The sequence below is a fragment of the Solea solea genome, unplaced genomic scaffold, assembly GCF_958295425.1.
Source record: "Solea solea unplaced genomic scaffold, fSolSol10.1 scaffold_35, whole genome shotgun sequence".
Lineage (NCBI taxonomy): Eukaryota > Metazoa > Chordata > Actinopteri > Pleuronectiformes > Soleidae > Solea > Solea solea.
The window spans coordinates 270070-288793 of record NW_026704150.1 but is presented as its reverse complement, the minus strand read 5'-3'; the positions used below and the strand labels follow the sequence as shown (position 1 = coordinate 288793).

The window sequence follows — 18724 nt, the reverse complement described above, 5'->3', positions numbered from 1 at the left end:
CGGGCCGACCGAGACTGTGGTGACTCTGGCGGATAGACTCCTTGGCTGCTCTCAAGGAGAGGGGCTATGTTGACTCTGGTTTTTCTTCAAAATGCTCAAGTCATTCGCCTTTTACTAAAGACTTCCGTGGAGAGGAACGTCCAAGAGTTTAAGTTATTTTCGGTGGGCTTTGCTGTATGGCTGCGCCCTTTGAGTGTGTCAAATGTCAAGCAGCTGTCCGTCACGGCTCAGAGGTGCACTTAGATCACCTGGGGGTGGAGGTGAGCAGCAGCAGCCTTTGTTATGCGCACTTCAGAAACACGGCACCACAACAAGTAACTTGTGCGCCAAGATCTTGAGTTGGCCCCAGACACTGGTGGGCCATCGCTTCTCGGCCTTTTGGCTAAGATCAAGTGTAGTATCTGTTCTTCTCAGTTTAATATCTGATATGTCCTCTATATGGGGATTAAATATTAAATGCATTTTTGAGCATTGGGCGGTGAAACCTTGGGCTTGCTCTCTTCACTCCTTGCATTGACCTGGTATTGCAGTGCCACCAGGAACGGTGCACCGTTCTCTTTTTTTCTGTGAAAACCAAAGCAAGGCTGAAACTGGAAGGACATTAACGTGTGCCCGTGCGTCAACGTAATTGCAAGCCCACGTTTCTTGTAAGGAAGCAGCAGTGTAAAAGCGTGCTGCAGTGTAAAAGCTTACAGCACCTGGTATTCCCAGGCGGTCTCCCATCCAAGTACTAACCAGGCCCGACCCTGCTTAGCTTCCGAGATCAGACGAGATCGGGCGTGCTCAGGGTGGTGTGGCCGTAAGCCGACGGGCAGGTGACACAGACTCCTTTTATAGACCAGGCAAGGCCCCCTGCTCGTGGAGGGGCTCAAAAGGCAGCCTTCCGAACTCACTGCACTTGAGCCTTTATCGCCACTACCTGCTACACTCTATTCCAGTATTAGGAAGCTACACCGAGATGGGTAAGCTGCTGTTGGTGCCGTCAGGTGCAGTTGTTGCTGAATCGATAGGAAATGACAGCCAGGTATGCCAGTGAAAAGGTCGAGTGTTTCCTCTCCAATGTGTGCTGGAGGTTGAAGTTGAACACAGCACAGCATTAACGAGCACCTGAGTCAAGGCATTGGACTCTGGGACTATCCATTTCCTGCACCATCAGCCAAAGAGCTGTGTCTGGGAACAGCCACCCAGTGCTGGGCAAGTACACCTCATACTTACCTGGCAGGGGAGATACCATGATCAAGAAGGTGGTTCACCCAGGGCGAGGCTCAGCCATTGCACTCTGGTTGTGCTGACCCCTGCAAATTCCCCAAACGTGGGAATCTTGACTGCATAATTTTTGCTGGTGGGGTACTGCGTCCGCGCTCTCCCCCGATGACGTAGTTGTAAGCAAAGGTCAGCCGCCCAAGGTTCCGCCTTGTGTGCCCATCTCCAGGCTTCTCACGTGCTCGCAGAGCGACGTCCCCAGTCTTTCCAAGTTGCTGGGAATGGGATGGTTGTGGGTGTTGTCTTTTAGCTCTAAGGAAATGTCATGCTCCCTTTCCCGGCTCTTTGTAGGTAGAACTGGATTGTTGGAGATGGATCCATGGCCATCATGCCAAGGGTTAATACTTTGGCGCTTGCTCCGTCCACTCCTGTACATTGACCTGATATTGAAGCGATGCCAGGAGCAGCTCACCATTTCAGAAGCCCGGAGGAGTTGGGAAACGGCCCGGCAGTTTGTACTGCTCGGTGTGACACAGAGCTGCTTTGCTCATGCACTCACATCTACCACTAAACCTTGGAGGTGTCCCCCGTGAGCGAGGAATGTGCCACAGCCTCAGCGGTTGATAGAAAACTGCAGCACACAACCAACGGTAAGAATGCGCTTCCAAACATGCAGTCAAATGTGGGCGGTTGATTGGCCGGCAAACCAAAAACGTTGAAGAAAGGCTGTCCCAAGGTGGCCGGCCGGGCCGACCGAGACTGTGGTGACTCTGGCGGATAGACTCCTTGGCTGCTCTCAAGGAGAGGGGCTATGTTGACTCTGGTTTTTCTTCAAAATGCTCAAGTCTTTCGCCTTTTACTAAAGACTTCCGTGGAGAGGAACGTCCAAGAGTTTAAGTTATTTTTGGTGGGCTTTGCTGTATGGCTGCGCCCTTTGAGTGTGTCAAATGTCAAGCAGCTGTCCGTCACGGCTCAGAGGTGCACTTAGATCACCTGGGGGTGGAGGTGAGCAGCAGCAGCCTTTGTTATGCGCACTTCAGAAACACGGCACCACAACAAGTAACTTGTGCGCCAAGATCTTGAGTTGGCCCCAGACACTGGTGGGCCATCGCTTCTCGGCCTTTTGGCTAAGATCAAGTGTAGTATCTGTTCTTATCAGTTTAATATCTGATATGTCCTCTATATGGGGATTAAATATTAAATGCATTTTTGAGCATTGGGCGGTGAAACCTTGGGCTTGCTCTCTTCACTCCTTGCATTGACCTGGTATTGCAGTGCCACCAGGAACGGTGCACCGTTCTCTTTTTTTCTGTGAAAACCAAAGCAAGGCTGAAACTGGAAGGACATTAACGTGTGCCCGTGCGTCAACGTAATTGCAAGCCCACGTTTCTTGTAAGGAAGCAGCAGTGTAAAAGCGTGCTGCAGTGTAAAAGCTTACAGCACCTGGTATTCCCAGGCGGTCTCCCATCCAAGTACTAACCAGGCCCGACCCTGCTTAGCTTCCGAGATCAGACGAGATCGGGCGCGCTCAGGGTGGTGTGGCCGTAAGCCGACGGGCAGGTGACACAGACTCCTTTTATAGACCAGGCAAGGCCCCCTGCTCGTGGAGGGGCTCAAAAGGCAGCCTTCCGAACACACTGCACTTGAGCCTTTATCGCCACTACCTGCTACACTCTATTCCAGTATTAGGAAGCTACACTGAGATGGGTAAGCTGCTGTTGGTGCCGTCAGGTGCAGTTGTTGCTGAATCGATAGGAAATGACAGCCAGGTATGCCAGTGAAAAGGTCGAGTGTTTCCTCTCCAATGTGTGCTGGAGGTTGAAGTTGAACACAGCACAGCATTAACGAGCACCTGAGTCAAGGCATTGGACTCTGGGACTATCCATTTCCTGCACCATCAGCCAAAGAGCTGTGTCTGGGAACAGCCACCCAGTGCTGGGCAAGTACACCTCATACTTACCTGGCAGGGGAGATACCATGATCAAGAAGGTGGTTCACCCAGGGCGAGGCTCAGCCATTGCACTCTGGTTGTGCTGACCCCTGCAAATTCCCCAAACGTGGGAATCTTGACTGCATAATTTTTGCTAGTGGGGTACTGCGTCCGCGCTCTCCCCCGATGACGTAGTTGTAAGCAAAGGTCAGCCGCCCAAGGTTCCGCCTTGTGTGCCCATCTCCAGGCTTCTCACGTGCTCGCAGAGCGACGTCCCCAGTCTTTCCAAGTTGCTGGGAATGGGATGGTTGTGGGTGTTGTCTTTTAGCTCTAAGGAAATGTCATGCTCCCTTTCCCGGCTCTTTGTAGGTAGAACTGGATTGTTGGAGATGGATCCATGGCCATCATGCCAAGGGTTAATACTTTGGCGCTTGCTCCGTCCACTCCTGTACATTGACCTGATATTGAAGCGATGCCAGGAGCAGCTCACCATTTCAGAAGCCCGGAGGAGTTGGGAAACGGCCCGGCAGTTTGTACTGCTCGGTGTGACACAGAGCTGCTTTGCTCATGCACTCACATCTACCACTAAACCTTGGAGGTGTCCCCCGTGAGCTAGGAATGTGCCACAGCCTCAGCGGTTGATAGAAAACTGCAGCACACAACCAACGGTAAGAATGCGCTTCCAAACATGCAGTCAAATGTGGGCGGTTGATTGGCCGGCAAACCAAAAACGTTGAAGAAAGGCTGTCCCAAGGTGGCCGGCCGGGCCGACCGAGACTGTGGTGACTCTGGCGGATAGACTCCTTGGCTGCTCTCAAGGAGAGGGGCTATGTTGACTCTGGTTTTTCTTCAAAATGCTCAAGTCATTCGCCTTTTACTAAAGACTTCCGTGGAGAGGAACGTCCAAGAGTTTAAGTTATTTTTGGTGGGCTTTGCTGTATGGCTGCGCCCTTTGAGTGTGTCAAATGTCAAGCAGCTGTCCGTCACGGCTCAGAGGTGCACTTAGATCACCTGGGGGTGGAGGTGAGCAGCAGCAGCCTTTGTTATGCGCACTTCAGAAGTACGGCACCACAACAAGTAACTTGTGCGCCAAGATCTTGAGTTGGCCCCAGACACTGGTGGGCCATCGCTTCTCGGCCTTTTGGCTAAGATCAAGTGTAGTATCTGTTCTTCTCAGTTTAATATCTGATATGTCCTCTATATGGGGATTAAATATTAAATGCATTTTTGAGCATTGGGCGGTGAAACCTTGGGCTTGCTCTCTTCACTCCTTGCATTGACCTGGTATTGCAGTGCCACCAGGAACGGTGCACCGTTCTCTTTTTTTCTGTGAAAACCAAAGCAAGGCTGAAACTGGAAGGACATTAACGTGTGCCCGTGCGTCAACGTAATTGCAAGCCCACGTTTCTTGTAAGGAAGCAGCAGTGTAAAAGCGTGCTGCAGTGTAAAAGCGTGCTGCAGTGTAAAAGCTTACAGCACCTGGTATTCCCAGGCGGTCTCCCATCCAAGTACTAACCAGGCCCGACCCTGCTTAGCTTCCGAGATCAGACGAGATCGGGCGTGCTCAGGGTGGTGTGGCCGTAAGCCGACGGGCAGGTGACACAGACTCCTTTTATAGACCAGGCAAGGCCCCCTGCTCGTGGAGGGGCTCAAAAGGCAGCCTTCCGAACTCACTGCACTTGAGCCTTTATCGCCACTACCTGCTACACTCTATTCCAGTATTAGGAAGCTACACCGAGATGGGTAAGCTGCTGTTGGTGCCGTCAGGTGCAGTTGTTGCTGAATCGATAGGAAATGACAGCCAGGTATGCCAGTGAAAAGGTCGAGTGTTTCCTCTCCAATGTGTGCTGGAGGTTGAAGTTGAACACAGCACAGCATTAACGAGCACCTGAGTCAAGGCATTGGACTCTGGGACTATCCATTTCCTGCACCATCAGCCAAAGAGCTGTGTCTGGGAACAGCCACCCAGTGCTGGGCAAGTACACCTCATACTTACCTGGCAGGGGAGATACCATGATCAAGAAGGTGGTTCACCCAGGGCGAGGCTCAGCCATTGCACTCTGGTTGTGCTGACCCCTGCAAATTCCCCAAACGTGGGAATCTTGACTGCATAATTTTTGCTGGTGGGGTACTGCGTCCGCGCTCTCCCCCGATGACGTAGTTGTAAGCAAAGGTCAGCCGCCCAAGGTTCCGCCTTGTGTGCCCATCTCCAGGCTTCTCACGTGCTCGCAGAGCGACGTCCCCAGTCTTTCCAAGTTGCTGGGAATGGGATGGTTGTGGGTGTTGTCTTTTAGCTCTAAGGAAATGTCATGCTCCCTTTCCCGGCTCTTTGTAGGTAGAACTGGATTGTTGGAGATGGATCCATGGCCATCATGCCAAGGGTTAATACTTTGGCGCTTGCTCCGTCCACTCCTGTACATTGACCTGATATTGAAGCGATGCCAGGAGCAGCTCACCATTTCAGAAGCCCGGAGGAGTTGGGAAACGGCCCGGCAGTTTGTACTGCTCGGTGTGACACAGAGCTGCTTTGCTCATGCACTCACATCTACCACTAAACCTTGGAGGTGTCCCCCGTGAGCGAGGAATGTGCCACAGCCTCAGCGGTTGATAGAAAACTGCAGCACACAACCAACGGTAAGAATGCGCTTCCAAACATGCAGTCAAATGTGGGCGGTTGATTGGCCGGCAAACCAAAAACGTTGAAGAAAGGCTGTCCCAAGGTGGCCGGCCGGGCCGACCGAGACTGTGGTGACTCTGGCGGATAGACTCCTTGGCTGCTCTCAAGGAGAGGGGCTATGTTGACTCTGGTTTTTCTTCAAAATGCTCAAGTCTTTCGCCTTTTACTAAAGACTTCCGTGGAGAGGAACGTCCAAGAGTTTAAGTTATTTTTGGTGGGCTTTGCTGTATGGCTGCGCCCTTTGAGTGTGTCAAATGTCAAGCAGCTGTCCGTCACGGCTCAGAGGTGCACTTAGATCACCTGGGGGTGGAGGTGAGCAGCAGCAGCCTTTGTTATGCGCACTTCAGAAACACGGCACCACAACAAGTAACTTGTGCGCCAAGATCTTGAGTTGGCCCCAGACACTGGTGGGCCATCGCTTCTCGGCCTTTTGGCTAAGATCAAGTGTAGTATCTGTTCTTATCAGTTTAATATCTGATATGTCCTCTATATGGGGATTAAATATTAAATGCATTTTTGAGCATTGGGCGGTGAAACCTTGGGCTTGCTCTCTTCACTCCTTGCATTGACCTGGTATTGCAGTGCCACCAGGAACGGTGCACCGTTCTCTTTTTTTCTGTGAAAACCAAAGCAAGGCTGAAACTGGAAGGACATTAACGTGTGCCCGTGCGTCAACGTAATTGCAAGCCCACGTTTCTTGTAAGGAAGCAGCAGTGTAAAAGCGTGCTGCAGTGTAAAAGCTTACAGCACCTGGTATTCCCAGGCGGTCTCCCATCCAAGTACTAACCAGGCCCGACCCTGCTTAGCTTCCGAGATCAGACGAGATCGGGCGCGCTCAGGGTGGTGTGGCCGTAAGCCGACGGGCAGGTGACACAGACTCCTTTTATAGACCAGGCAAGGCCCCCTGCTCGTGGAGGGGCTCAAAAGGCAGCCTTCCGAACACACTGCACTTGAGCCTTTATCGCCACTACCTGCTACACTCTATTCCAGTATTAGGAAGCTACACTGAGATGGGTAAGCTGCTGTTGGTGCCGTCAGGTGCAGTTGTTGCTGAATCGATAGGAAATGACAGCCAGGTATGCCAGTGAAAAGGTCGAGTGTTTCCTCTCCAATGTGTGCTGGAGGTTGAAGTTGAACACAGCACAGCATTAACGAGCACCTGAGTCAAGGCATTGGACTCTGGGACTATCCATTTCCTGCACCATCAGCCAAAGAGCTGTGTCTGGGAACAGCCACCCAGTGCTGGGCAAGTACACCTCATACTTACCTGGCAGGGGAGATACCATGATCAAGAAGGTGGTTCACCCAGGGCGAGGCTCAGCCATTGCACTCTGGTTGTGCTGACCCCTGCAAATTCCCCAAACGTGGGAATCTTGACTGCATAATTTTTGCTAGTGGGGTACTGCGTCCGCGCTCTCCCCCGATGACGTAGTTGTAAGCAAAGGTCAGCCGCCCAAGGTTCCGCCTTGTGTGCCCATCTCCAGGCTTCTCACGTGCTCGCAGAGCGACGTCCCCAGTCTTTCCAAGTTGCTGGGAATGGGATGGTTGTGGGTGTTGTCTTTTAGCTCTAAGGAAATGTCATGCTCCCTTTCCCGGCTCTTTGTAGGTAGAACTGGATTGTTGGAGATGGATCCATGGCCATCATGCCAAGGGTTAATACTTTGGCGCTTGCTCCGTCCACTCCTGTACATTGACCTGATATTGAAGCGATGCCAGGAGCAGCTCACCATTTCAGAAGCCCGGAGGAGTTGGGAAACGGCCCGGCAGTTTGTACTGCTCGGTGTGACACAGAGCTGCTTTGCTCATGCACTCACATCTACCACTAAACCTTGAAGGTGTCCCCCGTGAGCGAGGAATGTGCCACAGCCTCAGCGGTTGATAGAAAACTGCAGCACACAACCAACGGTAAGAATGCGCTTCCAAACATGCAGTCAAATGTGGGCGGTTGATTGGCCGGCAAACCAAAAACGTTGAAGAAAGGCTGTCCCAAGGTGGCCGGCCGGGCCGACCGAGACTGTGGTGACTCTGGCGGATAGACTCCTTGGCTGCTCTCAAGGAGAGGGGCTATGTTGACTCTGGTTTTTCTTCAAAATGCTCAAGTCTTTCGCCTTTTACTAAAGACTTCCGTGGAGAGGAACGTCCAAGAGTTTAAGTTATTTATGGTGGGCTTTGCTGTATGGCTGCGCCCTTTGAGTGTGTCAAATGTCAAGCAGCTGTCCGTCACGGCTCAGAGGTGCACTTAGATCACCTGGGGGTGGAGGTGAGCAGCAGCAGCCTTTGTTATGCGCACTTCAGAAACACGGCACCACAACAAGTAACTTGTGCGCCAAGATCTTGAGTTGGCCCCAGACACTGGTGGGCCATCGCTTCTCGGCCTTTTGGCTAAGATCAAGTGTAGTATCTGTTCTTATCAGTTTAATATCTGATATGTCCTCTATATGGGGATTAAATATTAAATGCATTTTTGAGCATTGGGCGGTGAAACCTTGGGCTTGCTCTCTTCACTCCTTGCATTGACCTGGTATTGCAGTGCCACCAGGAACGGTGCACCGTTCTCTTTTTTTCTGTGAAAACCAAAGCAAGGCTGAAACTGGAAGGACATTAACGTGTGCCCGTGCGTCAACGTAATTGCAAGCCCACGTTTCTTGTAAGGAAGCAGCAGTGTAAAAGCGTGCTGCAGTGTAAAAGCTTACAGCACCTGGTATTCCCAGGCGGTCTCCCATCCAAGTACTAACCAGGCCCGACCCTGCTTAGCTTCCGAGATCAGACGAGATCGGGCGTGCTCAGGGTGGTGTGGCCGTAAGCGGACGGGCAGGTGACACAGACTCCTTTTATAGACCAGGCAAGGCCCCCTGCTCGTGGAGGGGCTCAAAAGGCAGCCTTCCGAACACACTGCACTTGAGCCTTTATCGCCACTACCTGCTACACTCTATTCCAGTATTAGGAAGCTACACCGAGATGGGTAAGCTGCTGTTGGTGCCGTCAGGTGCAGTTGTTGCTGAATCGATAGGAAATGACAGCCAGGTATGCCAGTGAAAAGGTCGAGTGTTTCCTCTCCAATGTGTGCTGGAGGTTGAAGTTGAACACAGCACAGCATTAACGAGCACCTGAGTCAAGGCATTGGACTCTGGGACTATCCATTTCCTGCACCATCAGCCAAAGAGCTGTGTCTGGGAACAGCCACCCAGTGCTGGGCAAGTACACCTCATACTTACCTGGCATGGGAGATACCATGATCAAGAAGGTGGTTCACCCAGGGCGAGGCTCAGCCATTGCACTCTGGTTGTGCTGACCCCTGCAAATTCCCCAAACGTGGGAATCTTGACTGCATAATTTTTGCTAGTGGGGTACTGCGTCCGCGCTCTCCCCCGATGACGTAGTTGTAAGCAAAGGTCAGCCGCCCAAGGTTCCGCCTTGTGTGCCCATCTCCAGGCTTCTCACGTGCTCGCAGAGCGACATCCCCAGTCTTTCCAAGTTGCTGGGAATGGGATGGTTGTGGGTGTTGTCTTTTAGCTCTATGGAAATGTCATGCTCCCTTTCCCGGCTCTTTGTAGGTAGAACTGGATTGTTGGAGATGGATCCATGGCCATCATGCCAAGGGTTAATACTTTGGCGCTTGCTCCGTCCACTCCTGTACATTGACCTGATATTGAAGCGATGCCAGGAGCAGCTCACCATTTCAGAAGCCCGGAGGAGTTGGGAAACGGCCCGGCAGTTTGTACTGCTCGGTGTGACACAGAGCTGCTTTGCTCATGCACTCACATCTACCACTAAACCTTGGAGCTGTCCCCCGTGAGCGAGGAATGTGCCACAGCCTCAGCGGTTGATAGAAAACTGCAGCACACAACCAACGGTAAGAATGCGCTTCCAAACATGCAGTCAAATGTGGGCGGTTGATTGGCCGGCAAACCAAAAACGTTGAAGAAAGGCTGTCCCAAGGTGGCCGGCCGGGCCGACCGAGACTGTGGTGACTCTGGCGGATAGACTCCTTGGCTGCTCTCAAGGAGAGGGGCTATGTTGACTCTGTTTTTTCTTCAAAATGCTCAAGTCTTTCGCCTTTTACTAAAGACTTCCGTGGAGAGGAACGTCCAAGAGTTTAAGTTATTTTTGGTGGGCTTTGCTGTATGGCTGCGCCCTTTGAGTGTGTCAAATGTCAAGCAGCTGTCCGTCACGGCTCAGAGGTGCACTTAGATCACCTGGGGGTGGAGGTGAGCAGCAGCAGCCTTTGTTATGCGCACTTCAGAAACACGGCACCACAACAAGTAACTTGTGCGCCAAGATCTTGAGTTGGCCCCAGACACTGGGGGGCCATCGCTTCTCGGCCTTTTGGCTAAGATCAAGTGTAGTATCTGTTCTTATCAGTTTAATATCTGATATGTCCTCTATATGGGGATTAAATATTAAATGCATTTTTGAGCATTGGGCGGTGAAACCTTGGGCTTGCTCTCTTCACTCCTTGCATTGACCTGGTATTGCAGTGCCACCAGGAACGGTGCACCGTTCTCTTTTTTTCTGTGAAAACCAAAGCAAGGCTGAAACTGGAAGGACATTAACGTGTGCCCGTGCGTCAACGTAATTGCAAGCCCACGTTTCTTGTAAGGAAGCAGCAGTGTAAAAGCGTGCTGCAGTGTAAAAGCTTACAGCACCTGGTATTCCCAGGCGGTCTCCCATCCAAGTACTAACCAGGCCCGACCCTGCTTAGCTTCCGAGATCAGACGAGATCGGGCGCGCTCAGGGTGGTGTGGCCGTAAGCCGACGGGCAGGTGACACAGACTCCTTTTATAGACCAGGCAAGGCCCCCTGCTCGTGGAGGGGCTCAAAAGGCAGCCTTCCGAACACACTGCACTTGAGCCTTTATCGCCACTACCTGCTACACTCTATTCCAGTATTAGGAAGCTACACTGAGATGGGTAAGCTGCTGTTGGTGCCGTCAGGTGCAGTTGTTGCTGAATCGATAGGAAATGACAGCCAGGTATGCCAGTGAAAAGGTCGAGTGTTTCCTCTCCAATGTGTGCTGGAGGTTGAAGTTGAACACAGCACAGCATTAACGAGCACCTGAGTCAAGGCATTGGACTCTGGGACTATCCATTTCCTGCACCATCAGCCAAAGAGCTGTGTCTGGGAACAGCCACCCAGTGCTGGGCAAGTACACCTCATACTTACCTGGCAGGGGAGATACCATGATCAAGAAGGTGGTTCACCCAGGGCGAGGCTCAGCCATTGCACTCTGGTTGTGCTGACCCCTGCAAATTCCCCAAACGTGGGAATCTTGACTGCATAATTTTTGCTAGTGGGGTACTGCGTCCGCGCTCTCCCCCGATGACGTAGTTGTAAGCAAAGGTCAGCCGCCCAAGGTTCCGCCTTGTGTGCCCATCTCCAGGCTTCTCACGTGCTCGCAGAGCGACGTCCCCAGTCTTTCCAAGTTGCTGGGAATGGGATGGTTGTGGGTGTTGTCTTTTAGCTCTAAGGAAATGTCATGCTCCCTTTCCCGGCTCTTTGTAGGTAGAACTGGATTGTTGGAGATGGATCCATGGCCATCATGCCAAGGGTTAATACTTTGGCGCTTGCTCCGTCCACTCCTGTACATTGACCTGATATTGAAGCGATGCCAGGAGCAGCTCACCATTTCAGAAGCCCGGAGGAGTTGGGAAACGGCCCGGCAGTTTGTACTGCTCGGTGTGACACAGAGCTGCTTTGCTCATGCACTCACATCTACCACTAAACCTTGAAGGTGTCCCCCGTGAGCGAGGAATGTGCCACAGCCTCAGCGGTTGATAGAAAACTGCAGCACACAACCAACGGTAAGAATGCGCTTCCAAACATGCAGTCAAATGTGGGCGGTTGATTGGCCGGCAAACCAAAAACGTTGAAGAAAGGCTGTCCCAAGGTGGCCGGCCGGGCCGACCGAGACTGTGGTGACTCTGGCGGATAGACTCCTTGGCTGCTCTCAAGGAGAGGGGCTATGTTGACTCTGGTTTTTCTTCAAAATGCTCAAGTCTTTCGCCTTTTACTAAAGACTTCCGTGGAGAGGAACGTCCAAGAGTTTAAGTTATTTTTGGTGGGCTTTGCTGTATGGCTGCGCCCTTTGAGTGTGTCAAATGTCAAGCAGCTGTCCGTCACGGCTCAGAGGTGCACTTAGATCACCTGGGGGTGGAGGTGAGCAGCAGCAGCCTTTGTTATGCGCACTTCAGAAACACGGCACCACAACAAGTAACTTGTGCGCCAAGATCTTGAGTTGGCCCCAGACACTGGTGGGCCATCGCTTCTCGGCCTTTTGGCTAAGATCAAGTGTAGTATCTGTTCTTATCAGTTTAATATCTGATATGTCCTCTATATGGGGATTAAATATTAAATGCATTTTTGAGCATTGGGCGGTGAAACCTTGGGCTTGCTCTCTTCACTCCTTGCATTGACCTGGTATTGCAGTGCCACCAGGAACGGTGCACCGTTCTCTTTTTTTCTGTGAAAACCAAAGCAAGGCTGAAACTGGAAGGACATTAACGTGTGCCCGTGCGTCAACGTAATTGCAAGCCCACGTTTCTTGTAAGGAAGCAGCAGTGTAAAAGCGTGCTGCAGTGTAAAAGCGTGCTGCAGTGTAAAAGCTTACAGCACCTGGTATTCCCAGGCGGTCTCCCATCCAAGTACTAACCAGGCCCGACCCTGCTTAGCTTCCGAGATCAGACGAGATCGGGCGTGCTCAGGGTGGTGTGGCCGTAAGCCGACGGGCAGGTGACACAGACTCCTTTTATAGACCAGGCAAGGCCCCCTGCTCGTGGAGGGGCTCAAAAGGCAGCCTTCCGAACACACTGCACTTGAGCCTTTATCGCCACTACCTGCTACACTCTATTCCAGTATTAGGAAGCTACACCGAGATGGGTAAGCTGCTGTTGGTGCCGTCAGGTGCAGTTGTTGCTGAATCGATAGGAAATGACAGCCAGGTATGCCAGTGAAAAGGTCGAGTGTTTCCTCTCCAATGTGTGCTGGAGGTTGAAGTTGAACACAGCACAGCATTAACGAGCACCTGAGTCAAGGCATTGGACTCTGGGACTATCCATTTCCTGCACCATCAGCCAAAGAGCTGTGTCTGGGAACAGCCACCCAGTGCTGGGCAAGTACACCTCATACTTACCTGGCATGGGAGATACCATGATCAAGAAGGTGGTTCACCCAGGGCGAGGCTCAGCCATTGCACTCTGGTTGTGCTGACCCCCGCAAATTCCCCAAACGTGGGAATCTTGACTGCATAATTTTTGCTAGTGGGGTACTGCGTCCGCGCTCTCCCCCGATGACGTAGTTGTAAGCAAAGGTCAGCCGCCCAAGGTTCCGCCTTGTGTGCCCATCTCCAGGCTTCTCACGTGCTCACAGAGCGAAGTCCCCAGTCTTTCCAAGTTGCTGGGAATGGGATGGTTGTGGGTGTTGTCTTTTAGCTCTAAGGAAATGTCATGCTCCCTTTCCCGGCTCTTTGTAGGTAGAACTGGATTGTTGGAGATGGATCCATGGCCATCATGCCAAGGGTTAATACTTTGGCGCTTGCTCCGTCCACTCCTGTACATTGACCTGATATTGAAGCGATGCCAGGAGCAGCTCACCATTTCAGAAGCCCGGAGGAGTTGGGAAACGGCCCGGCAGTTTGTACTGCTCGGTGTGACACAGAGCTGCTTTGCTCATGCACTCACATCTACCACTAAACCTTGGAGGTGTCCCCCGTGAGCGAGGAATGTGCCACAGCCTCAGCGGTTGATAGAAAACTGCAGCACACAACCAACGGTAAGAATGCGCTTCCAAACATGCAGTCAAATGTGGGCGGTTGATTGGCCGGCAAACCAAAAACGTTGAAGAAAGGCTGTCCCAAGGTGGCCGGCCGGGCCGACCGAGACTGTGGTGACTCTGGCGGATAGACTCCTTGGCTGCTCTCAAGGAGAGGGGCTATGTTGACTCTGGTTTTTCTTCAAAATGCTCAAGTCTTTCGCCTTTTACTAAAGACTTCCGTGGAGAGGAACGTCCAAGAGTTTAAGTTATTTTTGGTGGGCTTTGCTGTATGGCTGCGCCCTTTGAGTGTGTCAAATGTCAAGCAGCTGTCCGTCACGGCTCAGAGGTGCACTTAGATCACCTGGGGGTGGAGGTGAGCAGCAGCAGCCTTTGTTATGCGCACTTCAGAAACACGGCACCACAACAAGTAACTTGTGCGCCAAGATCTTGAGTTGGCCCCAGACACTGGTGGGCCATCGCTTCTCGGCCTTTTGGCTAAGATCAAGTGTAGTATCTGTTCTTATCAGTTTAATATCTGATATGTCCTCTATATGGGGATTAAATATTAAATGCATTTTTGAGCATTGGGCGGTGAAACCTTGGGCTTGCTCTCTTCACTCCTTGCATTGACCTGGTATTGCAGTGCCACCAGGAACGGTGCACCGTTCTCTTTTTTTCTGTGAAAACCAAAGCAAGGCTGAAACTGGAAGGACATTAACGTGTGCCCGTGCGTCAACGTAATTGCAAGCCCACGTTTCTTGTAAGGAAGCAGCAGTGTAAAAGCGTGCTGCAGTGTAAAAGCTTACAGCACCTGGTATTCCCAGGCGGTCTCCCATCCAAGTACTAACCAGGCCCGACCCTGCTTAGCTTCCGAGATCAGACGAGATCGGGCGCGCTCAGGGTGGTGTGGCCGTAAGCCGACGGGCAGGTGACACAGACTCCTTTTATAGACCAGGCAAGGCCCCCTGCTCATGGAGGGGCTCAAAAGGCAGCCTTCCGAACACACTGCACTTGAGCCTTTATCGCCACTACCTGCTACACTCTATTCCAGTATTAGGAAGCTACACTGAGATGGGTAAGCTGCTGTTGGTGCCGTCAGGTGCAGTTGTTGCTGAATCGATAGGAAATGACAGCCAGGTATGCCAGTGAAAAGGTCGAGTGTTTCCTCTCCAATGTGTGCTGGAGGTTGAAGTTGAACACAGCACAGCATTAACGAGCACCTGAGTCAAGGCATTGGACTCTGGGACTATCCATTTCCTGCACCATCAGCCAAAGAGCTGTGTCTGGGAACAGCCACCCAGTGCTGGGCAAGTACACCTCATACTTACCTGGCAGGGGAGATACCATGATCAAGAAGGTGGTTCACCCAGGGCGAGGCTCAGCCATTGCACTCTGGTTGTGCTGACCCCTGCAAATTCCCCAAACGTGGGAATCTTGACTGCATAATTTTTGCTAGTGGGGTACTGCGTCCGCGCTCTCCCCCGATGACGTAGTTGTAAGCAAAGGTCAGCCGCCCAAGGTTCCGCCTTGTGTGCCCATCTCCAGGCTTCTCACGTGCTCGCAGAGCGACATCCCCAGTCTTTCCAAGTTGCTGGGAATGGGATGGTTGTGGGTGTTGTCTTTTAGCTCTATGGAAATGTCATGCTCCCTTTCCCGGCTCTTTGTAGGTAGAACTGGATTGTTGGAGATGGATCCATGGCCATCATGCCAAGGGTTAATACTTTGGCGCTTGCTCCGTCCACTCCTGTACATTGACCTGATATTGAAGCGATGCCAGGAGCAGCTCACCATTTCAGAAGCCCGGAGGAGTTGGGAAACGGCCCGGCAGTTTGTACTGCTCGGTGTGACACAGAGCTGCTTTGCTCATGCACTCACATCTACCACTAAACCTTGGAGCTGTCCCCCGTGAGCGAGGAATGTGCCACAGCCTCAGCGGTTGATAGAAAACTGCAGCACACAACCAACGGTAAGAATGCGCTTCCAAACATGCAGTCAAATGTGGGCGGTTGATTGGCCGGCAAACCAAAAACGTTGAAGAAAGGCTGTCCCAAGGTGGCCGGCCGGGCCGACCGAGACTGTGGTGACTCTGGCGGATAGACTCCTTGGCTGCTCTCAAGGAGAGGGGCTATGTTGACTCTGTTTTTTCTTCAAAATGCTCAAGTCTTTCGCCTTTTACTAAAGACTTCCGTGGAGAGGAACGTCCAAGAGTTTAAGTTATTTTTGGTGGGCTTTGCTGTATGGCTGCGCCCTTTGAGTGTGTCAAATGTCAAGCAGCTGTCCGTCACGGCTCAGAGGTGCACTTAGATCACCTGGGGGTGGAGGTGAGCAGCAGCAGCCTTTGTTATGCGCACTTCAGAAACACGGCACCACAACAAGTAACTTGTGCGCCAAGATCTTGAGTTGGCCCCAGACACTGGGGGGCCATCGCTTCTCGGCCTTTTGGCTAAGATCAAGTGTAGTATCTGTTCTTATCAGTTTAATATCTGATATGTCCTCTATATGGGGATTAAATATTAAATGCATTTTTGAGCATTGGGCGGTGAAACCTTGGGCTTGCTCTCTTCACTCCTTGCATTGACCTGGTATTGCAGTGCCACCAGGAACGGTGCACCGTTCTCTTTTTTTCTGTGAAAACCAAAGCAAGGCTGAAACTGGAAGGACATTAACGTGTGCCCGTGCGTCAACGTAATTGCAAGCCCACGTTTCTTGTAAGGAAGCAGCAGTGTAAAAGCGTGCTGCAGTGTAAAAGCTTACAGCACCTGGTATTCCCAGGCGGTCTCCCATCCAAGTACTAACCAGGCCCGACCCTGCTTAGCTTCCGAGATCAGACGAGATCGGGCGTGCTCAGGGTGGTGTGGCCGTAAGCCGACGGGCAGGTGACACAGACTCCTTTTATAGACCAGGCAAGGCCCCCTGCTCGTGGAGGGGCTCAAAAGGCAGCCTTCCGAACACACTGCACTTGAGCCTTTATCACCACTACCTGCTACACTCTATTCCAGTATTAGGAAGCTACACCGTGATGGGTAAGCTGCTGTTGGTGCCGTCAGGTGCAGTTGTTGCTGAATCGATAGGAAATGACAGCCAGGTATGCCAGTGAAAAGGTCGAGTGTTTCCTCTCCAATGTGTGCTGGAGGTTGAAGTTGAACACAGCACAGCATTAACGAGCACCTGAGTCAAGGCATTGGACTCTGGGACTATCCATTTCCTGCACCATCAGCCAAAGAGCTGTGTCTGGGAACAGCCACCCAGTGCTGGGCAAGTACACCTCATACTTACCTGGCATGGGAGATACCATGATCAAGAAGGTGGTTCACCCAGGGCGAGGCTCAGCCATTGCCCTCTGGTTGTGCTGACCCCTGCAAATTCCCCAAACGTGGGAATCTTGACTGCATAATTTTTGCTAGTGGGGTACTGCGTCCGCGCTCTCCCCCGATGACGTAGTTGTAAGCAAAGGTCAGCCGCCCAAGGTTCCGCCTTGTGTGCCCATCTCCAGGCTTCTCACGTGCTCGCAGAGCGACATCCCCAGTCTTTCCAAGTTGCTGGGAATGGGATGGTTGTGGGTGTTGTCTTTTAGCTCTATGGAAATGTCATGCTCCCTTTCCCGGCTCTTTGTAGGTAGAACTGGATTGTTGGAGATGGATCCATGGCCATCATGCCAAGGGTTAATACTTTGGCGCTTGCTCCGTCCACTCCTGTACATTGACCTGATATTGAAGCGATGCCAGGAGCAGCTCACCATTTCAGAAGCCCGGAGGAGTTGGGAAACGGCCCGGCAGTTTGTACTGCTCGGTGTGACACAGAGCTGCTTTGCTCATGCACTCACATCTACCACTAAACCTTGGAGGTGTCCCCCGTGAGCGAGGAATGTGCCACAGCCTCAGCGGTTGATAGAAAACTGCAGCACACAACCAACGGTAAGAATGCGCTTCCAAACATGCAGTCAAATGTGGGCGGTTGATTGGCCGGCAAACCAAAAACGTTGAAGAAAGGCTGTCCCAAGGTGGCCGGCCGGGCCGACCGAGACTGTGGTGACTCTGGCGGATAGACTCCTTGGCTGCTCTCAAGGAGAGGGGCTATGTTGACTCTGGTTTTTCTTCAAAATGCTCAAGTCTTTCGCCTTTTACTAAAGACTTCCGTGGAGAGGAACGTCCAAGAGTTTAAGTTTTTTTTGGTGGGCTTTGCTGTATGGCTGCGCCCTTTGAGTGTGTCAAATGTCAAGCAGCTGTCCGTCACGGCTCAGAGGTGCACTTGGATCACCTGGGGGTGGAGGTGAGCAGCAGCAGCCTTTGTTATGCGCACTTCAGAAACACGGCACCACAACAAGTAACTTGTGCGCCAAGATCTTGAGTTGGCCCCAGACAGTGGTGGGCCATCGCTTCTCGGCCTTTTGGCTAAGATCAAGTGTAGTATCTGTTCTTATCAGTTTAATATCTGATATGTCCTCTATATGGGGATTAAATATTAAATGCATTTTTGAGCATTGGGCGGTGAAACCTTGGGCTTGCTCTCTTCACTCCTTGCATTGACCTGGTATTGCAGTGCCACCAGGAACGGTGCACCGTTCTCTTTTTTTCTGTGAAAACCAAAGCAAGGCTGAAACTGGAAGGACATTAACGTGTGCCTGTGCGTCAACGTAATTGCAAGCCCACGTTTCTTGTAAGGAAGCAGCAGTGTAAAAGCGTGCTGCAGTGTAAAAGCGTGCTGCAGTGTAAAAGCGTGCTGCAGTGTAAAAGCGTGCTGCAGTGTAAAAGCGTGCTGCAGTGTAAAAGCGTGCTGCAGTGTAAAAGCGTGCTGCAGTGTAAAAGCTTACAGCACCTGGTATTCCCAGGCGGTCTCCCATCCAAGTACTAACCAGGCCCGACCCTGCTTAGCTTCCGAGATCAGACGAGATCGGGCGTGCTCAGGGTGGTGTGGCCGTAAGCCGACGGGCAGGTGACACAGACTCCTTTTATAGACCAGGCAAGGCCCCCTGCTCGTGGAGGGGCTCAAAAGGCAGCCTTCCGAACACACTGCACTTGAGCCTTTATCGCCACTACCTGCTACACTCTATTCCAGTATTAGGAAGCTACACCGAGATGGGTAAGCTGCTGTTGGTGCCGTCAGGTGCAGTTGTTGCTGAATCGATAGGAAATGACAGCCAGGTATGCCAGTGAAAAGGTCGAGTG

At 51.9% G+C, this 18724-nt stretch overlaps 39 non-coding genes across 39 annotated transcripts; 29 read left to right on the top strand and 10 right to left on the bottom strand.

Annotated features, from left to right (window-relative positions):
* The first annotated feature begins 70 nt into the window (after positions 1 to 70).
* Positions 71 to 183, top strand: LOC131453626 (U5 spliceosomal RNA). The gene has a single exon (XR_009238340.1). It is a non-coding gene; the product is annotated as a U5 spliceosomal RNA (small nuclear RNA).
* Positions 184 to 362: 179 nt separating this feature from the next.
* On the top strand, positions 363 to 555 carry LOC131453512 (U2 spliceosomal RNA). Its single transcript, XR_009238232.1, has one exon. It is a non-coding gene; the product is annotated as a U2 spliceosomal RNA (small nuclear RNA).
* A 131-nt stretch (positions 556 to 686) lies between these two features.
* Positions 687 to 805, bottom strand: LOC131453637 (5S ribosomal RNA). The gene has a single exon (XR_009238351.1). It is a non-coding gene; the product is annotated as a 5S ribosomal RNA (ribosomal RNA).
* A 402-nt stretch (positions 806 to 1207) lies between these two features.
* On the top strand, positions 1208 to 1371 carry LOC131453384 (U1 spliceosomal RNA). The gene has a single exon (XR_009238108.1). It is a non-coding gene; the product is annotated as a U1 spliceosomal RNA (small nuclear RNA).
* A 647-nt stretch (positions 1372 to 2018) lies between these two features.
* LOC131453546 (U5 spliceosomal RNA) lies at positions 2019 to 2131 on the top strand. Its single transcript, XR_009238264.1, has one exon. It is a non-coding gene; the product is annotated as a U5 spliceosomal RNA (small nuclear RNA).
* Positions 2132 to 2310: 179 nt separating this feature from the next.
* LOC131453444 (U2 spliceosomal RNA) lies at positions 2311 to 2503 on the top strand. The gene has a single exon (XR_009238165.1). It is a non-coding gene; the product is annotated as a U2 spliceosomal RNA (small nuclear RNA).
* Positions 2504 to 2634: 131 nt separating this feature from the next.
* On the bottom strand, positions 2635 to 2753 carry LOC131453609 (5S ribosomal RNA). The gene has a single exon (XR_009238324.1). It is a non-coding gene; the product is annotated as a 5S ribosomal RNA (ribosomal RNA).
* A 402-nt stretch (positions 2754 to 3155) lies between these two features.
* Positions 3156 to 3319, top strand: LOC131453323 (U1 spliceosomal RNA). The gene has a single exon (XR_009238048.1). It is a non-coding gene; the product is annotated as a U1 spliceosomal RNA (small nuclear RNA).
* Positions 3320 to 3966: 647 nt separating this feature from the next.
* On the top strand, positions 3967 to 4079 carry LOC131453618 (U5 spliceosomal RNA). Its single transcript, XR_009238333.1, has one exon. It is a non-coding gene; the product is annotated as a U5 spliceosomal RNA (small nuclear RNA).
* Positions 4080 to 4258: 179 nt separating this feature from the next.
* Positions 4259 to 4451, top strand: LOC131453510 (U2 spliceosomal RNA). Its single transcript, XR_009238230.1, has one exon. It is a non-coding gene; the product is annotated as a U2 spliceosomal RNA (small nuclear RNA).
* Positions 4452 to 4600: 149 nt separating this feature from the next.
* LOC131453636 (5S ribosomal RNA) lies at positions 4601 to 4719 on the bottom strand. The gene has a single exon (XR_009238350.1). It is a non-coding gene; the product is annotated as a 5S ribosomal RNA (ribosomal RNA).
* A 402-nt stretch (positions 4720 to 5121) lies between these two features.
* LOC131453383 (U1 spliceosomal RNA) lies at positions 5122 to 5285 on the top strand. The gene has a single exon (XR_009238107.1). It is a non-coding gene; the product is annotated as a U1 spliceosomal RNA (small nuclear RNA).
* Positions 5286 to 5932: 647 nt separating this feature from the next.
* LOC131453544 (U5 spliceosomal RNA) lies at positions 5933 to 6045 on the top strand. The gene has a single exon (XR_009238262.1). It is a non-coding gene; the product is annotated as a U5 spliceosomal RNA (small nuclear RNA).
* Positions 6046 to 6224: 179 nt separating this feature from the next.
* Positions 6225 to 6417, top strand: LOC131453442 (U2 spliceosomal RNA). Its single transcript, XR_009238163.1, has one exon. It is a non-coding gene; the product is annotated as a U2 spliceosomal RNA (small nuclear RNA).
* Positions 6418 to 6548: 131 nt separating this feature from the next.
* Positions 6549 to 6667, bottom strand: LOC131453494 (5S ribosomal RNA). The gene has a single exon (XR_009238214.1). It is a non-coding gene; the product is annotated as a 5S ribosomal RNA (ribosomal RNA).
* Positions 6668 to 7069: 402 nt separating this feature from the next.
* LOC131453322 (U1 spliceosomal RNA) lies at positions 7070 to 7233 on the top strand. Its single transcript, XR_009238047.1, has one exon. It is a non-coding gene; the product is annotated as a U1 spliceosomal RNA (small nuclear RNA).
* A 647-nt stretch (positions 7234 to 7880) lies between these two features.
* On the top strand, positions 7881 to 7993 carry LOC131453593 (U5 spliceosomal RNA). Its single transcript, XR_009238309.1, has one exon. It is a non-coding gene; the product is annotated as a U5 spliceosomal RNA (small nuclear RNA).
* Positions 7994 to 8172: 179 nt separating this feature from the next.
* On the top strand, positions 8173 to 8365 carry LOC131453441 (U2 spliceosomal RNA). The gene has a single exon (XR_009238162.1). It is a non-coding gene; the product is annotated as a U2 spliceosomal RNA (small nuclear RNA).
* A 131-nt stretch (positions 8366 to 8496) lies between these two features.
* Positions 8497 to 8615, bottom strand: LOC131453635 (5S ribosomal RNA). Its single transcript, XR_009238349.1, has one exon. It is a non-coding gene; the product is annotated as a 5S ribosomal RNA (ribosomal RNA).
* A 402-nt stretch (positions 8616 to 9017) lies between these two features.
* LOC131453409 (U1 spliceosomal RNA) lies at positions 9018 to 9181 on the top strand. The gene has a single exon (XR_009238133.1). It is a non-coding gene; the product is annotated as a U1 spliceosomal RNA (small nuclear RNA).
* A 647-nt stretch (positions 9182 to 9828) lies between these two features.
* Positions 9829 to 9941, top strand: LOC131453592 (U5 spliceosomal RNA). Its single transcript, XR_009238308.1, has one exon. It is a non-coding gene; the product is annotated as a U5 spliceosomal RNA (small nuclear RNA).
* Positions 9942 to 10120: 179 nt separating this feature from the next.
* LOC131453440 (U2 spliceosomal RNA) lies at positions 10121 to 10313 on the top strand. Its single transcript, XR_009238161.1, has one exon. It is a non-coding gene; the product is annotated as a U2 spliceosomal RNA (small nuclear RNA).
* Positions 10314 to 10444: 131 nt separating this feature from the next.
* LOC131453380 (5S ribosomal RNA) lies at positions 10445 to 10563 on the bottom strand. The gene has a single exon (XR_009238104.1). It is a non-coding gene; the product is annotated as a 5S ribosomal RNA (ribosomal RNA).
* A 402-nt stretch (positions 10564 to 10965) lies between these two features.
* Positions 10966 to 11129, top strand: LOC131453321 (U1 spliceosomal RNA). Its single transcript, XR_009238046.1, has one exon. It is a non-coding gene; the product is annotated as a U1 spliceosomal RNA (small nuclear RNA).
* A 647-nt stretch (positions 11130 to 11776) lies between these two features.
* Positions 11777 to 11889, top strand: LOC131453543 (U5 spliceosomal RNA). Its single transcript, XR_009238261.1, has one exon. It is a non-coding gene; the product is annotated as a U5 spliceosomal RNA (small nuclear RNA).
* Positions 11890 to 12068: 179 nt separating this feature from the next.
* On the top strand, positions 12069 to 12261 carry LOC131453438 (U2 spliceosomal RNA). The gene has a single exon (XR_009238160.1). It is a non-coding gene; the product is annotated as a U2 spliceosomal RNA (small nuclear RNA).
* A 149-nt stretch (positions 12262 to 12410) lies between these two features.
* LOC131453634 (5S ribosomal RNA) lies at positions 12411 to 12529 on the bottom strand. Its single transcript, XR_009238348.1, has one exon. It is a non-coding gene; the product is annotated as a 5S ribosomal RNA (ribosomal RNA).
* Positions 12530 to 12931: 402 nt separating this feature from the next.
* On the top strand, positions 12932 to 13095 carry LOC131453415 (U1 spliceosomal RNA). Its single transcript, XR_009238139.1, has one exon. It is a non-coding gene; the product is annotated as a U1 spliceosomal RNA (small nuclear RNA).
* Positions 13096 to 13742: 647 nt separating this feature from the next.
* On the top strand, positions 13743 to 13855 carry LOC131453542 (U5 spliceosomal RNA). The gene has a single exon (XR_009238260.1). It is a non-coding gene; the product is annotated as a U5 spliceosomal RNA (small nuclear RNA).
* Positions 13856 to 14034: 179 nt separating this feature from the next.
* Positions 14035 to 14227, top strand: LOC131453437 (U2 spliceosomal RNA). The gene has a single exon (XR_009238159.1). It is a non-coding gene; the product is annotated as a U2 spliceosomal RNA (small nuclear RNA).
* A 131-nt stretch (positions 14228 to 14358) lies between these two features.
* Positions 14359 to 14477, bottom strand: LOC131453266 (5S ribosomal RNA). Its single transcript, XR_009238000.1, has one exon. It is a non-coding gene; the product is annotated as a 5S ribosomal RNA (ribosomal RNA).
* Positions 14478 to 14879: 402 nt separating this feature from the next.
* Positions 14880 to 15043, top strand: LOC131453320 (U1 spliceosomal RNA). The gene has a single exon (XR_009238045.1). It is a non-coding gene; the product is annotated as a U1 spliceosomal RNA (small nuclear RNA).
* Positions 15044 to 15690: 647 nt separating this feature from the next.
* LOC131453590 (U5 spliceosomal RNA) lies at positions 15691 to 15803 on the top strand. The gene has a single exon (XR_009238306.1). It is a non-coding gene; the product is annotated as a U5 spliceosomal RNA (small nuclear RNA).
* A 179-nt stretch (positions 15804 to 15982) lies between these two features.
* Positions 15983 to 16175, top strand: LOC131453436 (U2 spliceosomal RNA). The gene has a single exon (XR_009238158.1). It is a non-coding gene; the product is annotated as a U2 spliceosomal RNA (small nuclear RNA).
* A 131-nt stretch (positions 16176 to 16306) lies between these two features.
* On the bottom strand, positions 16307 to 16425 carry LOC131453633 (5S ribosomal RNA). The gene has a single exon (XR_009238347.1). It is a non-coding gene; the product is annotated as a 5S ribosomal RNA (ribosomal RNA).
* A 402-nt stretch (positions 16426 to 16827) lies between these two features.
* Positions 16828 to 16991, top strand: LOC131453417 (U1 spliceosomal RNA). Its single transcript, XR_009238141.1, has one exon. It is a non-coding gene; the product is annotated as a U1 spliceosomal RNA (small nuclear RNA).
* Positions 16992 to 17638: 647 nt separating this feature from the next.
* LOC131453568 (U5 spliceosomal RNA) lies at positions 17639 to 17751 on the top strand. The gene has a single exon (XR_009238286.1). It is a non-coding gene; the product is annotated as a U5 spliceosomal RNA (small nuclear RNA).
* Positions 17752 to 17930: 179 nt separating this feature from the next.
* Positions 17931 to 18123, top strand: LOC131453435 (U2 spliceosomal RNA). The gene has a single exon (XR_009238157.1). It is a non-coding gene; the product is annotated as a U2 spliceosomal RNA (small nuclear RNA).
* A 239-nt stretch (positions 18124 to 18362) lies between these two features.
* LOC131453632 (5S ribosomal RNA) lies at positions 18363 to 18481 on the bottom strand. Its single transcript, XR_009238346.1, has one exon. It is a non-coding gene; the product is annotated as a 5S ribosomal RNA (ribosomal RNA).
* Positions 18482 to 18724: the final 243 nt, after the last annotated feature.